At 38.5% G+C, this 17,500-nt stretch overlaps 1 pseudogene across 5 annotated transcripts in view; it reads right to left on the bottom strand.

The window, feature by feature from the left end:
* Positions 1-8,676, bottom strand: part of LOC149028483 (pentatricopeptide repeat-containing protein At5g15010, mitochondrial pseudogene) — a 37,704-nt pseudogene extending 29,028 nt beyond the window's left edge. For all 5 annotated transcript variants that reach the window (XR_016170230.1, XR_016170229.1, XR_016170231.1 and 2 more), the window contains exon 1: positions 6,497-8,676. The product of XR_016170230.1 is annotated as a pentatricopeptide repeat-containing protein At5g15010, mitochondrial pseudogene, transcript variant X3 (transcript). The remainder of the gene's footprint in view (positions 1-6,496) is intronic.
* Between the last annotated feature and the right edge of the window lie 8,824 nt (positions 8,677-17,500).

The following is a 17,500-nucleotide window of genomic DNA, read 5'->3' on the forward strand; positions in this document are numbered from 1 at the left end:
GGTCCTAATCTTATTTTCCCCAACTCAGCCATATTTCTGAAGTTAAACAAAAACCTGCACTTCCATCTTCTTCCTTGGATTTGCAGAATTTTCAGAATTTTCCAGAAATCAAAAGCCAAACTAGGGTTAAGAGTTATTGAACACAGAGGAAAACAGAGTGGACTGCAAGATGAGGCTGCAAGAGTTTAATTTAAGAAAGAGTCTGCGTAAGGTGGTAGTATCCTAAAATGAGACCCACCTGAGTCCAATTCCCTATTAGTTAAAGAGTCCAAGTTCAATGGTTAGTCAACAGTGGGATCCTTAGCACTTAAAGAATCATAAGTCGAGTCAAAGAGTCTTGTATTAAAGGTATAAATAGCCTTCTAATTCTGAATAAAGTAGATTGGTTGATTTGAGTTAAACAGAGGCTTGGGCCGTGGGGAAGGAAACCCTTGCCGCCTGGGCTGAAATTCTCAGACAGCATCTTCATCTTCCTCAAGCTCTCGAGTTCACTTCAGTAATTCCAGCAATCATCTCAGGCTTCAAGTACTAGTTCCAGCTTTCAGCCAATAAGTGGACAACCCCCACCACCCATCACAGCCTTTCCTAAGTCCCTCCCTCCCTCCTAACCGCCGTCTCTTCTTCTTTCCACGTTTTCAGAACCCATGCCAACTAGGACTCCCTCATTCCAGCCCCAAAACACCCCATTATACCCTCTTTTGGATCGGCCAAGCCTGCTGAACCAAGATCTAACCTCAGTTTGCCCAAACCAGCCTTCTTTATTGAGTTTTGAAATTTTCTGCACTTCATCGTCTTCCTTGAGAAGCTGTAGAATTTTAGAACTTCAAAAAATTCTCAAACCTTCATACCTCAGCCCTTACCTCCTCTAAGTAGTCCCTAAACTACAGAACAGAGATATTACCAACTCTAAACTGCAGGTTACCTCCCCACACCCCAAACCCTAACCTAGCCGAATTCTAGTTCACCTAGGATTGGACTTTCAAATCTGAAATTTGAAATCCTATACAATTTCAGATCTGAAATACAATCCCAGCAGCATTATTGGCCTCTAAAGCCCTTGGGGGAAACACTTAAAGCCCTTAATCAATCCTAGTTATCTCACCCTAGACCCCGGGGTTTGCATCAATGGTATCAAAGCTACAAGAACCAACAGAAGACAGCACCATGGAAGACTCCTATGGCAGCCAACCCTAACCATTGCTGGTTCTTATTAAAGAGGGTCCTGGGAGGGTGACTATACTACTTTAAGATAAGGTTCCTAAAATTAAGGAACCCTATCCTAACAACTCAACCCTAACTAGAATGAACTGTAACTCTTAAACTACTGACTCAAATAGAAAAATAAAAACAGATCCCTGACCCTTGGATCGAGGGGAATCTATCAAGACCCATACTCAACCCAATGTATGAATTTTCGGTGATATGTTGGGGTTTCGGTGGTTTCGGATTTTGGTGAAAAGTTGGGTTTCGATGGTTGCTGAAACCACCGAACCCCCAACATATTGGTGAAATTTCGGCAACATTTGACCCAGATTTCTGTATGTTTTGGCAAAAGCATCTTGAAATCTAGATATTGTTTATTATAACAATTTCAGATTAAAAAGAACAATTGAATTACTTCCTCTTTTAGGCATTCTCCTACTTTTCGTGGCCTTGTTTGTTATTGCTAAAATAGAGAAGTTCCACACGAGGAGGGAAATCTTACATCTCTGAAACCCTAGAAGACATTTGCAGAGAGAGAGAGAGAGAGGAGAGAGGATCGATAATGTCAGAAGACTCAGATATGATCGATTTCTGAATAGAGAAGTGGTGAAGAACAAAGCAAATCCAATCAGTAGTGGTAAAGAACTACGTACCAAAGTGGCTCAATAATTCTCTCAGGTCTTCTAATCCCACAAGTGACAACTATAATCTCCTTCGATATGCTATTAAACTTTCTATTCCCACGCCTAAACCCGCTGAACCCCCGATTCCTGAGCAACCACCCAAAACTAAACAAGAACCAGAAGAAGCTCCGAAAGAGGAGATCAAGGATTCCCAACACACTGATGAATGAAGCTTTATAGTCGCCGAAAAATCACCAAATATCGTCAGATTTTGATAAAAACGATGAATCGGCAATTTTTCACCGACATTTTTGGTAAAAGTTGTATCAACTGCCCTTTTCGTGTTGCAACTTCCGAAAGATTTTTCCTTCCTTGGTTCATCCCCAAAAGGGGGCTTGGAAAATGACCAAAATACCCATGGAGTATTGGCCAGCTTTGAGTGCCTTGTTGGGTATACAAGATTCTTTGACCACTCACTTGAGTCTAGATGCCAAAACTTGTCCGTATCTTCAAGAGGTAAGAAATGTTGTATTTTCCCTTGGACCCTTTAAAGCTCCAGGGGTGGATGGGTTTAATGCTTTCTTCTTTCATAAATTTTGGGAGTTAATTAAAGATGAGGTGGTTAATTTTGTTAAATCCTTTTTCCATGATGAATGCCCACCCTCAAGAGTTAACCATACTTTATTATGTTTTATCCCTAAAAGGGATGAGCTGAAGGAAGTATCGAACTTTAGACCTATTAGCTTGTGTAATGTGTCTTATAAAATCATTGCAAAAATTTTGTCTAAGAGACTGAAACCCTTTCTTCCCAGTTTTATATCCCCAAACTAGGGGGCCTTTGTGGTAAACCGATAAATCACTGATAATGTCATCATTGCCCATGAAATTTTTCATTATATGAAAACATCTTGAACCAAGACTGGGTTTTTAGCTTTGAAATTGGACATGTCCAAAGCTTATGATAGAGCTGATAGAGATATTATTGTAAAACTCTTTAATTTTCTTGGTTTTGCTGAAAAATGGTGCACACTTATCAAAGCTCTAATTTCTTCACCTACTTTCTCAATTAAGCTGAATGGGTCTCCTTACCATTGGTTTTCTGGATCCAGAAGATTAAGACAAGGTTGTCCCTTGAGTCCTTATCTATTCCTTTTTATCATGAAGGTCTTATCTCGCTTACTTAATGAGTACAAGAATCTGAACCTTCTGAGTGGAATAAAGGTGGGACAAGGGGCACTAGAAATTTCCCACCTCTTCTTTACTATCAGAAGATTCTTCTAGGTTTGCTTTTAAGGGTGGACACTATACTTCTTCTAAAGGGATTGGTTGGTGGTTATGGGAGACTGGTTCTCCCCTTCTTTGAGGATACTTACTGGCTAATAATTCTATGAGTAGCTACAAAGGTTGGTGATCCCCCACTTTTCTTCCAAATTTACAAGCATGAAATTTGCCTCAGTTGCTTGAGTGAGAATTTTTCTTAGCAATTGGCTTATTTCTCGCTCATCCATAATACTGCCTCGGCTGGTTCTTATAACTCTAATATCATTGATGTAGACCCAGATCTAGGGTAAATCTTCAAATTTTAGGGTGTTTCGGCCAAAGTAAAATAAGGGCTATAAGGCTACTAGATTTGTTATTTCAAATCTGAAATTGTATAAGATTTCAAATTTTAATTTGAAGCTCAAATCCTAGGTTAACTAAAACTCGGCTAAGGTTAGGGTTTGGAGAATGGGTTTCAGTTGGTGGGTTTTAGAGTTTTGACTTCGCTAGTTTTTTGTTTCAGATTTAGGACTTAGGGTCTTGGAAAGGTTAATGGGGTTTGGAAAGTCTGATCTAAGGTTTAATGAAGCTTCTAAAAATTCTGCAGAAGTCCAAGGTTGAAGAAGACTTGCAGAAAATTTCAGATTAGGGTAAAATAGGTTGGATAGGCTAATTGGCTTAGGGGTTATTTCCTATGGTTGGTTGTGGTTCTAGGGAAGGGGAAAAGGCTTTAAGAGTTGGGAAAGTAGGGTTTACACAAGGGGAGGAGCTGCTGCTTGTGCAGAAACAGGGAGGGGCAGGGATGGCCTACGGTTGTAAGACGACGGTCTTTTGGTCTAGGGGAAGGGGCTGGAGAGCCTAAGGGAGCTTGCGATGGGTTGGGGTGTAAAACTAGGCCAAACAAGAGAGGAAAGTGACTGTTAGGATGGCGGACAGAGGAGAGAGGGTTAGGGTTTGGGTGGGAGAATTCACTTACTTGAAGTTGAAGAACTGCAGAAACTCTTTGTAGAATTATTGACTTGGTGATCAAAGATCTTAAGGTTAAAGAACAGTGCACAAATCCAACCGCAGGTCACCCTCCCAAGGATCCATGACTTCCCAAGTCTATTTTCTCAACCTCAATTCATTCAATTCATCTAATCTGGAAAGAGGGGGAAAAATTCATTAGAAAACTAAAACAAAGGACTCAAACTTAAACTGAGTTACTCTGACTGTTAGGGTCCCATCACAACTTAACTTGGACTTTGAAAAGGGTATCTAATTACTACGCGATCTCAGCACTTGGATCAGAGATCTCACTTAAGTCACCTAATACTAATTAGATAACTTAAGATTACAAACAAACTGGACCCAAAAAAGAAATAACTTTTCTAAATTTAAGTTATCCTAAAAAGTAGGACTTCTTAAAAAGGAAACAATGTTTTTACAATTCTTCTCTTCAAAGCAAATGACTTGACTCTCAAGACTTCAAAATAAACCAAGTTACTGGCCTTTGGTCTTCATTATAGCTCGATCCAAGGGTAGGAATTGACCATTCTACCCCTCCCTAACTCCAGTTTTGGGCACCCTTTTTTTCTTTTTCTTTTTTTTTTTTTTTTTTTTTTTTTTTTTTTTTTTTTGGGGGGGGTTTCCAACCCTAGATACATCACTCAACTTAGTCTTCCAGTCCTTTTTTATGTTTTTGATTGAACCATGGCTGAACTAACCTGTTTTAATTTCTGGTCCATTTCAAGTAAAGTATGAATCATTTTATACTTTAATTAGCTATTAGGCTTTATTGTCCTGTTTAAGCACAACTCCACAAGTTCTATTTCAGTTAGGAGTGCTAGTTCTGTCCTAAGTTTAAGTCCTAGTTCTAGCTGTTTTAATTCCTATTTCAAGAAGCACTTTAGATTTAAAGCTATATCTAGATGGCCCCATCGATTGGGAAGAGTGGAAACTCATTATTTTGACATTTGCTTCAGCTTTTGCTGATACTCTGATGGGTGCTTTGCTTAGTTCGGCATTAATTAGTGTAGACTTGGTAAGGAACCTCCAAGGTGGGTTCTTGGCTAAGTCAAGCCGAATCTTGTTTCATGAGTATTTGACCAACACTGATCCATTCCATCGCCTCCACAACTTCATTTGATGCTGCTCATCAAGGTAGCACCAGCCCCTCTCCTTTCATCCTTCTTTCCATTTCTCAAATTTTAGGGACTCCATAAAATCTCTAAAACAAGAAACTCTATATCTTCCAGTTTAGCCATCCAAATCCAACCAAACATGGAAGATCATATCCGTATATCCTAACCTAGATTCCCTCAATGGTTCTGCTCATTTTGACATCCCTAAACCTAGAAACCATGTAGGGTTCTTAGATCTTTGGACTCCCTAAAACCCTAAAGACAAGAACATAGGTCTAGCACAATTCACCCATCAGAACATCACCAAACTTTAGTGATCATCACCAATATTCCTCAGTGTTTTCCCCATCCAACTAGAGGATCTCTAGACCCAAGACTCCTGTCCTATATCTCTGTGGCAACTTTTTCTACATAGATCTATTTGATCCTAACTTGACACACAACCTGTTTAGCCCTTCATTATCACACCATCCAAATCCCATTGCCAACAGTTATCCTTGAGATCTTCCTCATTTCCCCAATGATACCCTAACCAAAATATCAAGAATCCTTTCTTGGATTCATTTGAGTTGGTTCTCTCAAAATATCTCTCCTAACTGTTATTCAATTGAGGCTAATTCAGCTAAACAGTGCTACTAAAAGCATCAGATTAAAGGCCTCTTCAAGACACAGGGGCAAGGCTGCGTAGATTTGCCCCTCCTAGACCCTGCAGCGGTGAGAGCCTTCTGCACTGGGATGCTCTTTGTTTGTTTCAGGCAGATATGTTAAGTCATTTCATTATTTTGACTTGTAGGATTTTCATTCTTTTACCAGAAAAATTCATCAAGCATGGTGAAACTTCTTCTGGAATATTTAGTATCAGGGCAAGGGATAGGGTTAAATTGCTAGAAAGATAGGAGACTAACCTCTAAAAGGTTGTCTCTATCTAAAACTATTAAAACAAAGAAAGGTGGAAGATTAATGGAATAGTTTTCAAAACTAGTTGAAGTAAACAAATTATATAAATGGTCTTACGTTAACAGATATAAGATTTGGTTGGTCATATTAAATCAATTTATTCATCTTATTTACATCAAGTAAAAAAGACCACTTGGATCTATCTGATAGCTCATCATAATGGCCTAATCCCCCATCATTTTAATTTTCAATCCAACTATCCTGACAGAGTGAGCATTCTGAGTATTTTCCTTATAATTTTAGTGCCTACCCAGACAAGTAACCATGCAATTATAAAATTCTCAAGAAAGCATCTGAGTATCAGATATGGGTGCAGTAAATTTTGTGCACCTGTGTGGAGTCCTCCAAAAAGCTGATGCAAGAGATAATTAACCAGTTGGATGGCTCCTGCAATATGGATCAGATAATGCTGATCTGTGTATTATCTTATGTGAGATCCTACTACTCCCAAAGTGAGAATCCCCTCTCACGCACAACCCTTCTTGTTTCAGGCTGTTTGTAGAAATCTCTTTCATTACCAATGTAGTTGCCTCTGGTGTTCTTGCTTGAGGGACCACAATCCACTAGATTCCCCTTCAAATCTGGCATTACTTGACCTGCAGTTTGCTTACCAGATAACCAAGCCTGAATCATCTCATCAGTCTTTGGTTCTGGTAAAAACCCTTTATCTTTCATCTCTTCATAATACTTTAAGGCATCTTCCAACTTTCCATTGAGAAAAAGCCCATGTATTAGAACAATATAGGAACTCCGGTTAGGGTTCACTCCATTCTCAGACATTTCCTGCCACAGCTTGAAGACATTTTCAAACTGACGCCACCTACAAAATTTCCTGATCAACATGATGTATGTGTCATTATTTGCACTACAACCCAATTCTTTCATCTTGTTCAGTAGGTCAAACACCTCTTCTCCCGTCCTAAGAATACCAAAAAAAGCATGATAGGTCCTTATTGAAGGTGAGAGACCTTGCCCCAGCATCTCATCAAAAATAACTTTCGCTTCAACAGTTCGACGGGCCTTGCAGAGAGGCTTGATCAGAGAGTTGTACGTAATGACATTCGGGATGAAACCCTTCTCTGCCATTGTCTTCATAAGATTATGGGCTTCTTTCACAAGATTCCCTTTTGCGAGAGCATAAATGACTGCATTGTAAACTTTCCTGTCTGGAGCAATTCCCAATTCCTTCATTTGGTTAAACAATTTCAGAACATCATGAAGATTACTGGCTTTCGAGTAGCAAGATATCATACTAGAGTAAGAGATGGTATCACGGAAAATCCCTCTTCTATCCATTTCCTTCCAGAACCTCTTTGCCTCGCGCAGATTAACGACAATGTTACACCACCCATTAAGTATGATATTGAAGCTTTTGGTATCAAATGGGAACACCTTCTCATTGCAGAAAAGAAAGTGTTCAGCATCCTCTACGTTCTTATACCGACATAAAGCACAGAGAAGATCTTGGAATTCTTTAATACCAATATCGAATTTAAACCTCTTCAGAGCATAGAATGTGTTGATTGCCTTACCCACATCATGAACAGCACAATATCTCCTGATCATGATCATGAGAGTGTTGGGAGTAACCCGCGAAGGTCCATTCCTGCCTCCCCTCATCTCATCAACGAGGGCCCAAGCAGTATCAAATCTCCTCATCTTACCCAAAATTGAGATCATTGCGTGGTATTCCCGTACAGTGTGGGAATAATCAGGGCTCTGCTTCGCTGCCCATAGGAAAAAGGTAAAGGCCGCCTCCCAATCATTCCGAATCCTAGAGAGAACCTCCATTACCAGTTCAGAAGAGGCAACTATTCCGCATTGATCGAGGATGTGCTTTGCATCAGGGCCACTGCTTCTGAAATTATGAAGAATACCCATGATTGTCTCGACATTTTGCTTCCACTTCCCATCTTTGGTATCCACTTGTCCATACTGGAAGTCATCTTCACCATCATCTTCCTCTCCTGTTTCATCATCATTATCTGTTTCAGCCTTACGGGGGTTCTGAAACACGGAAGAGTTGCTAAAAGAAGATCTCTGACCAAGGAAATAAGCGTTACAAGGATTTACCGAAGGGATTGGATTGGAAAGCATATATCTGGAAGAACCGACTGAAATCACCAATCGGCTTGCATCAAAACTCCATGAATTGAGATGCGGCGACACAGTTGAGATCAAAAAATAGAGTGACGCCAGCTTAGATTTTCTTCTTATGCTCCACATGCTTTGATTATAGCTGTAGAAGTTCTTTCTTTTGAGAAGAAAAATCGTAGAAATCAAAAAGACAGCCGCTGAAGGGAAACGGAACGCCAAATAAAATCAATACTGAAGCACTGAGGTTGGTAGCAGTGTTCTAAGAAGTTACAACTTGAACAAATGGCCGAGTAGTGGACAGGGGATTTAGGGCAGCGTAAGCTGCGAAGCCAGCTAATTTCCTTGGACAAGAGTAACTTTTGAAAACTTAGGACTAACCATTAGCCTGCGTTTGTTTGCGTTTGTTTGCAGAGGTGCTGTGCAACACAATGGTAGGGGTGTCAAGGTGGAATCCGGATCATCTCCCCGTCCCCCATGGCTTCCTCACCACAAAAACCAGTGGGGCCCACTGGTAAAAAAGTGTTTTTTTTTTCAAAAAATATTTTCCACCGTGGGCCCCACTAGTTTTCGTGGTCAGGAAGCGTCCCGTCGGGGTCGCAGATCCGGACTTGAGTCAAGGTGCAGTTTCGGGTGATTTCGGGCTAAGCCTAACTGTTTCGGGCTGAAAAACACCTAGCCCTAACATGGCCCATTAGCAAAATAACAATTTTGGGCCGGTTTCGGTTTGGTGCAGTTTGGGTTAAAGGTTTAGATTTGAGTTGACTAACAGTTTATGGTGTATAAGAAAAAGAACAAGAAGAAACAATTGAGCATTCTCCAAAAAAAACGAAAATTATATAGAAAGCAAAGTTGCTATTGGTCAATTTTTATTAAAAAAAACCCACCCATTCTATAGAAATCAAGAACCAAGATATTAAGTAGTAAAATGACTATTTGATCTTTGAATTCATGCCTAATTTTTTTAATTGTCTATACCAACTACTTAATGGTAATAGGGTAATTTTCATCCGGACCCCCTGAGGTTTGGTCCAGGTCACTTTTAGTCCAGTTTAAGTTTCCTTTTGCATATGGCTCCCCTGTAATTTTAATAAATGATTAAATAAGGACAAGTTTAACAAAACCTGTTAATTTAATAAATTGGTGACAAAAATACCCTCGTTTGGAATTTTTATTTTTTATTTTAATCTATTAAAATAAATACTATAAAATAAATAAATAATAAACAGTCATCAATTCCCTTTGAACAATTATCTGTGGAAGTCAGAATATCCGTCGACGAAGAAGATTGAGTGAGCCATATTTGGAGATCAAAACCATACCTGTGATCCTCATGCTACTGCACAAAAAAGAAAATGAGGACGATTTACTCTTATTCTGCTACTACTGCTGGTCTCCGTCTGCAACAGGGGTAACCGCTCTTCAAAAGTGTTACCTTTCTCATGTTTCAAACTTGGATCAGTTGCTATTTTTCTTGGAAGTGGATCTTTTGCTTCATTCTTTAGAATCGCAGATGTATGAATGACAATCGGTTATTTTGCTGTGGGATTATTGAATACATGAATATACCCATTTATAATTTTCAATTTTTTTCAGGTTTCTGACTTTGTTTGACGGTCTTTTTTCTTCTGTACGGGCCTTTTTTTTTTTCCGATTTTCTTCTTCTTCTATTTTAGAATGGATTCGTAGTTGACGTTCCTCTACATTCTGATAGAAAAAATCAGTTTTTTCTTTTTGGCTTTTGACTTTCTTTATTCGTTTTTGTGCTCTTGTTTTGTTTTTTTTGGATTGTAGATCCATCGTTTTGAATTTTTTTTCTCAAAGAACCAGTGGTGAGAACAGGTATGGTATCTGACGAATAATCTTCCATCTCAGATCATAATCGAATTGAAATTTGAAATTTGTTCCTCATGACTTCCATTTTGATGTCTTTTAGGGTTTGAGAGGTTGTGATTTGAACTGAATTCAAAACGATAAGAGCAAGTTATTGCTGCTAGGGTTTCCCTTCTCGCTTGAAAATTCGATGTTGAAGACGAAGCCTTTGTGGGACGAAACAAAAATAAAAAATAAAAAACAAAAAATTCCAAATGAGGGTATTTTTGTCACCAAGTTTATTAAATTAACAGTTTCTGTTAACTTATCCTTATTTAATCATTTATTAAAACTACAGGGGAGCCATATGCAAAAGAAAACTTAAACTGGACTAAAAGTGACCTGGACCAAACCTCAGGGGGTCCAGATGAAAATTACCCATGGTAATATAATGATTCACATACTATTTAATATAAAATTACAAAACGGGTTGTAAAATGGGTTATAGCGGGTTGCGGTTCGGTTTCGAGGTGTGGGCTCCATGACCCTCAGCTCAATTACGGCCCATTAAGGTTCGATTCAGGCTATAACGGACCGGTGCGGTTTGGTTTTAACGGTTCGGGCAATAAATTGACACCCTTACACAAGGGGTAGAAAAAAATATATGTGGGCGTCATGTGTAGTGGGGTAAAGGAAGAGAACAGGAAATGAAGGAATTTTGTGAAAAAATGTTAATTGTAAGTCCTATTTTTACTTTTCCACACTTTTCCACAAAGTTCTACACATTTTGTAGGGTTTTGAAAAAACTTAGGGTGGAAAAGTTGGCTTGCCACCTCATCAAACAAGTTTCTAACTTTCTTACCCTAAGCGAGCAAACAAATTACATTTTTAAGATTTAAAGAAAAAGATTGTTTTTTCAAGAATTTTCTCACTCCTTTTTTCTCACCCCACCTTTATTCCAGCAAACAAATGCAGCCTTAGTGACTTCGATTTTACACAAATAGCAACCCCAACCCCACTCCCCATAGCAACCCACCCACCCCGTTAGTTGGTTTACTCCATCGGATATGGCATAGAGTTCAGATTCTCTCACCTAGGTCCACCCCATTTTTTCCTTTCACACTCAACTTGACATAGTTGGGCCGGGTGGCTTATCAAGTTGATGTGAGAGGAAAAAATGAGTGGATTGTGCATTCGGGTGGAGAGGATCTGAAATAAATGGCTAATGCCCATAAGCATGGCTTAAAGTATTCATTTCAACTATCGTATCAGTCAGGTGAATTTAAGAAATGTATCACCTTGTATCATACCAGCCAATGTATTTTAGTGCAATCCAATATATATAGACATATTCATGTATTGTATTGGTTATTTTCAATATGGATAGGTAACGGCTAGTATCGCACCGTATCGTGGATACTTTAAACTTTGCTCATAGATATTACAGAGTGATCAAAATAGTGCCTAAACTTCGTCTCACATGGTATACATTCCATAGGTATTATAGAGTGATCAAAATAGTGCCTAAACTTCGTATCACATGGTATACATTCCATCTACATCAAATTGGTTAAAAGAAGACCATTTTCCATTGAAGGGGTTAGGACCTTATGTTTTCCAAAATCGCAAACAGAGTTGCATAACGACCAAGATTGTACCAAAATTGCAGGCTTAGAGACATTTGTTGTTGTTATACTTGTCGTATGGCTCTCGCATTTCATAGAGTTGAGGTCATTTCATAAAGAAAAGGTTGAAGAAAGTATAAGGAAAGAGCTGTACTTACTTGTTTAAGGCACTCGAGAATCTGGAAGTAGAGTCTTGAAGTTTGAAGCTAGGAGATGACACAAAGCCCATTGATAGCTTGCAAGGCAAGAAAATTCGTAAATGGCAAAGTAGAAGTGTAGATAAAAATGATGGGGTTTAAATAGCCTTTGAATCAAGTTTCAACAAATGAGATCAATCCATATCAACGCTCGAGACTCATGATGGTTTGAGAAGAGGGACGCCATGATGGCGCCTATTCCCAATGGTCAAGAGGATGTAACGGCTCTGACAATGAATTCGACTTTTGTAACTCTCGGGAACATTGAACGTTTGATCTTGCCGAACTATCGCAACTCGTCATCTATAAAGACAAACCAAACGGTTGGTCTACGTATCCTGACCATTCAGTTTGGGGTGCTTATGATAAGTAAAAATAATAATAATAAACCAACAGGATTGAACTAGGGTTGGCAAATCAGTCAGGTTGAGCCAAAGACAAATGGTCCATACCAAATGGTCCATACCAAATGGAACCGAAACCAGAGGATAACCCAAAGAATTTTTGGGATTGAAGGAACTTAACTACTGTGAAAAAAAAATCATGATCCCACCGAATTAGGGATGGGCATTCATGCCTAGAAAGGAAACAACAATTAACTCAAATTAGGGGAATCAAAACCCTATGATAGTGCGGCTACGAAGAAAATTGGTGAATCGACCTACCGATCAGAAATAAGAGGTAAATCATATATAAATAGAGGAACAACACAGAGAGGAGGTAACTGAATCGTTTCCCTCCATTCCGTCTTTCAATTAAGCTTTGCAACTTGCTAGGGCTCTTTGGTAGTGCTCTTATTGACTTAACCTTCGGAGGTGGTTTCTCAACTAACGAGTCGACCCATGTCTGACTCTTGTTTTGCAAGCCTCTGACAGTTGGACAATTTCTAGACATTTCAATTTGTTACGAGATTTCTTTTCCTATCTCTTTTTTGTTGTGACAACCACCATTGGGGCTAGCCAAATCTTCAGCCAAGACTATTTCAACCTTAATATAAACAAACAGCCGTAGCAAAACAATACACACGATACCGGAAACCCTAGCTGTCCAAAACACAGAAACCCTAATTCCAACAATGCCATAACAGAAAATTATGGCAAGAGATGTGAGGAAAGAAGAGATGCACATAAACTTGGAGAACGAGAAAAGGAGAGAGGCAAGCAAGAGAGAGGGACAATGTGAGCAAGAGAAGGAGCAATAATGTCAATTTACCCCATGTAAGGGCGAACTTATCATTTTGCAATTAAACTTAACAAAAAATGGGTTTAAAACTAACCATAGATAAGTTGTAATATTTGTGTTGTCAAAAGTGAAGTACTCTACCAAAAAAAGAAGTGGGATACTAATAAACACAGAATGAGAAGTCCTATAAAACTTCTCTTTCATTCGTTTGCAAATAACACTTCTTTTCTAATAAAAAACTGAAATAAATATATTTAAGATGCCCTTCTGTGAGAGAAAGAAAAAGGAAGGGAAATGAAAAAGAAAGAAAACTGTAGATACAAGAGGCCCTTCTGTGGCATTTTGATATGCTAGGGAAAAAAATAAGATATGATAATTTTTTAAGAAAATGTTTTTAATTCTGTTTTAAGGCTAATCATACTATCATCATACTACTATATATAAAAGGAAAACCTCCAACACTTGTGGCACGTATTTTCTTAGACCAAAATACCCTTCCTAAATAGACATGAACCTTCTCGAAAAACCCGGAATCAAACGATCGCACCCCTTAAAAATCATACTATCATATCATACTACTATTTAAAAGGAAAACTAACAACACTTGTGGTATGTATCATATTTGACCAAACTACCCTCTCAATCGAAAGGTGCCTGCTCATAAAACCACAAAACAACCCACCCCCAAAAGGAGCCTGATCAATGGGCAGCAAGACCAAAAGATGTACCCGCCCACACTCCCGTGTGCTTAAATAGTTACCAAAATATCCACACCCCACAAGTGCGAACCCAGGCGTCTAATCATCGAAGTATAACAACACCAAAATAGAACCCTCCAAACGCAAAGTCAAAACATAAATTAGTTATGACAGAATTTGTGTTAGACCAAAATGCCCCTTCACGTAAAGCGTTTACCCCCACGCCACCGACCACACCCTTTCAAAACACCATCTCTAAACAAAACGCCATTTAAGAACCGGAGCAAAATATCGTCTGCTTTGAAAAGTGTTGTTCCATTGGCCTAAAATGAAGGTGTTGTCATTGTTGGAAACTTAAGTGGGCTTTGATATGGTACAACAACACACAAAAAGGTTCCGAGAGAAAGAATCCAATTCAAATAAAGAAAACTCAAGAATCCCGTTTTAGAGGGTCTCTGTCCAGTTTTGATTAACCTCTTCATCGGATGGTCATTCAATGTCCGATTGAGCCTATTTTTGGAGGAGAGCTTCACGACTTCTTGATCTTCAAATCCAACGGTGGGATTGTTCATTGGAGATCTCTAAGTTAGTCCGATTTGTACGTCAAAACACTCCTTGTTTAAGTCAGATAGGAACTCTGAGTTTGATTCAAACTCAGAGTTAAATTAATCTATAAAAGGAGAGCAAACTCCAGCAGAAAAGTAAGGACGTTTTGAGGAGCTTGGGAAGAGCGTGGAGGTGGAACCAGAAGACATTGGTTGGCTTTGGAGATCTGAAGCTTGGGAATAAGTTTTTCTTCATCTTCTTGAACTCTTCTCGTACACTTGCGTTGTACTTTTTCATAACACTGCGTTTTTGAATAATAAGAAGTTGCTGTTGAAGGAAGTCTTTTGTTTTGCTGAACAAGAAAGAAAGTGAAAGAGAAGGAAGAAGAAGCAGCAGAAGAAAAGAAGGGAACATGGTTGTATGGTTTTTTTAAAGAGAGAAAATTGAAAAAGATTGAAAAAAGAAAAAAAAAGAGTTGGAGAAAAAGAGAAACAAGTATTGTTATCATGCATCTTACACAAGTTGAGGTAACCCGTATTCACAAGTTATTGTCTATTATTTTCTAGGTTATGTTTAATAATGAAGAACCTAGATCATGAATGTAATTTGGGGAACTTGAATTATTGGTTTACATTGTGACTTAGCAAGTTGGAGCTTGTCTAGGGGGTTGGGGTTGGTGCCATTGTCTGAATTGCATTTTAGACTATAGCAGGATTGGTGTTCCTAGACTGTTGTAGCAGTCAAAATATCTAGGAGTGTATTGAGTAATATACGAAACCCTAGGTAGGGTATTACTCCGTGGATGTAGGCAATTTGGCCGAACCACGTAAACTCTGGTGCATTGCGTTTTTTATTTATTTTTCTTTGTTGTACATATTGGAGTGCCTTGATTGCGAGGTGGTGGTAGACCCAGCCACATGTGGTGTGTGGGGACGTGCCTTGATTCACCCCCTCTGTTTCGAGATTAAGAGCTTCACGGGTTTGGCAGATCACCCCCTCTCGGGTCAATGAATAAAAAAAGATATAAACCCACCACGACACTTCTCAAAAGCTGATTCACTATATTGGGACGCACATTGATATTGTCCATCGGAAATCATTTTATGGGCTATACCACCAAGGGTTAGGTACTGAATGAATTGAAGAATCAAAGAACGTGGGTTGCCTGTAATGGCGTTAATTAGAAGAATGAACTATAAACCAGTTTTCTTACTTGAATTTCTCTTGAAGCTTTGGGAATGGAAGATCTGAAGCAAAGAGAACTCTCTTACGTTCCTAAAAGGCGAAAGCCTTATAGATGATCATGGTTTCTGCAAACAAACCATCTCGATTTGGAAGAGGTTTCTATTGTAGGTAAAGAGCCCAGTTTTATTGCCATCATATTTAATTCTTTGTGATTTGTAAGTTTTCTCCTATTTGTTGGATTGGCTTTGGTTTGGTTACTTCATATTATGAATCACAATGTTCTCTTGTGGTTTATGGATCATTTCACTTTGTAAATGAGCAGTTTAGATTGAATTTCAATGTTGGAGCAGGAATACGGATTACGCTTTTATCATTGGCGTATAATTGGTAAGCAAGGATAATGGCATAACACCACATGCACAGGAAAGAGAAGGGCACAAAGGAAGGGAAGAGAACAAACAGGAAAAGCAGAAGTTACAAAACTCCAAATGTGAGAAGAAAAACCCTTTCTTCCTCTCTTATTGTTCTCATATGCGTTTTGTCTATGGAAAGAGATTAGGTTCTGGTTCTCAAAACCCAGCCCAGTGGCTCTCATAGTTTCATCTAGATTGCTTCATTTTGATAATCACAACATATCGAAGATACCATTTTTGGCGTCTTTAGAATTTATATCCAAGCCCAGTTATTTTTCTTCTTATGTTCTTACCATATGATGGAGAAAGAGATGGAATCTCTACATAATCATGAGCTTGCCAAGTCCTCTTACAAGGAATCCCTTCTAAGGGCCTGTGGCAGAACGAGATTTCAAATCTCAGATTCAGAATCCCGTTTGGTTGTAAAATTTTCAAATCAGAAATCGGACCCTTCCTAAAACGTGACGGTTATGGGGGGAAACCGAGATTTCAAAAGCTATACATTTCCCCAAAATCTGTCGATCAAATGTTTTGGATGACCCTTTCATTCCCCCAACTCAATTTTAATTACCCATCAATTGAACCGTAAAATCCCGTCCCCTTAAGTCTCTGGAGGCTGATATACAACATGCAATAATACCTTGTGAGTTTCTACATGCTCTTCTCCCTTTCGTTATGTTTTGTTTCCTTCAAGGGCTTTCTAACTTTTCATCTAATTATTATTATTCAATTGTCCGTTACTAGGGGTAGAAATTCATATTTGAACTCCGAAGTTTCAACAGGTATTTATTGTTCTCCCGATTGATTTCCAATTTCTTCTCTATTATTGTCCCTGTTGTTGGGGAATTGATACTATTTTTATTTCAATTAGGGATTTTCGCGTGAGTGTTAATATGTGGGTGTGCTACAGCCGTAATTTATCTGCTTCTGTACCATATCAATTATCATCAAATTATAAATGGAAATAGCCTTAAGGTTTTCGGCAGGAAAATGCATAAATGAAGAAGGAAAACCATTCATTTTCTCCAAGCAGATTCTTACCGTTCATAGAAGGTAATTTGATCACAATTACCTCTGTATTTGTTTGTTGACATCTGATTGCAATCTTGTGGTGTTAAAAAAAGGCTTGTTGTGTACCTCAAAAAAACAAGAAGAAGAAAAGAAAAAAAAAAAAAGTGTTGCCTGTTATACAGAAGCTACACACTTTATTTTTCTTTAGGTTGATCTTGGGTTGCACTCCCTTTTTTTATCGTATTGATTATAGTGCATAATGTTAAGTGATATTGGTAAGAGTTCATATTCAGTTATTACTGAAGCTTTTCAAATGCAGCAAACTATTGAATGTTTGGATTTTTTGCTTAATTCAGGCTGATATTTGGTTTCTTCTTTTCTTTTTGTTGGTATATAAGTAGTTTACTCTTTCGTAACTGTATTAATTGATGTGTTGCAGCCGATACAGGTTCTTAAACTCAAAGAATTCCTGTGATGATAATTGTAAACGCCAAATACAATGTGAATCAAGTTGGTTTTAGCCAGGGAAAGAAAACTAAAATCAGCCGTATTGAATCCCTAAATTGGGATC

This window comes from Hakea prostrata, chromosome 1 (genome assembly GCF_041222555.1).
Source record: "Hakea prostrata isolate BN-2017 chromosome 1, UWA_Hpros_2, whole genome shotgun sequence".
In the NCBI taxonomy this organism is placed as follows: Eukaryota; Viridiplantae; Streptophyta; class Magnoliopsida; order Proteales; family Proteaceae; genus Hakea; species Hakea prostrata.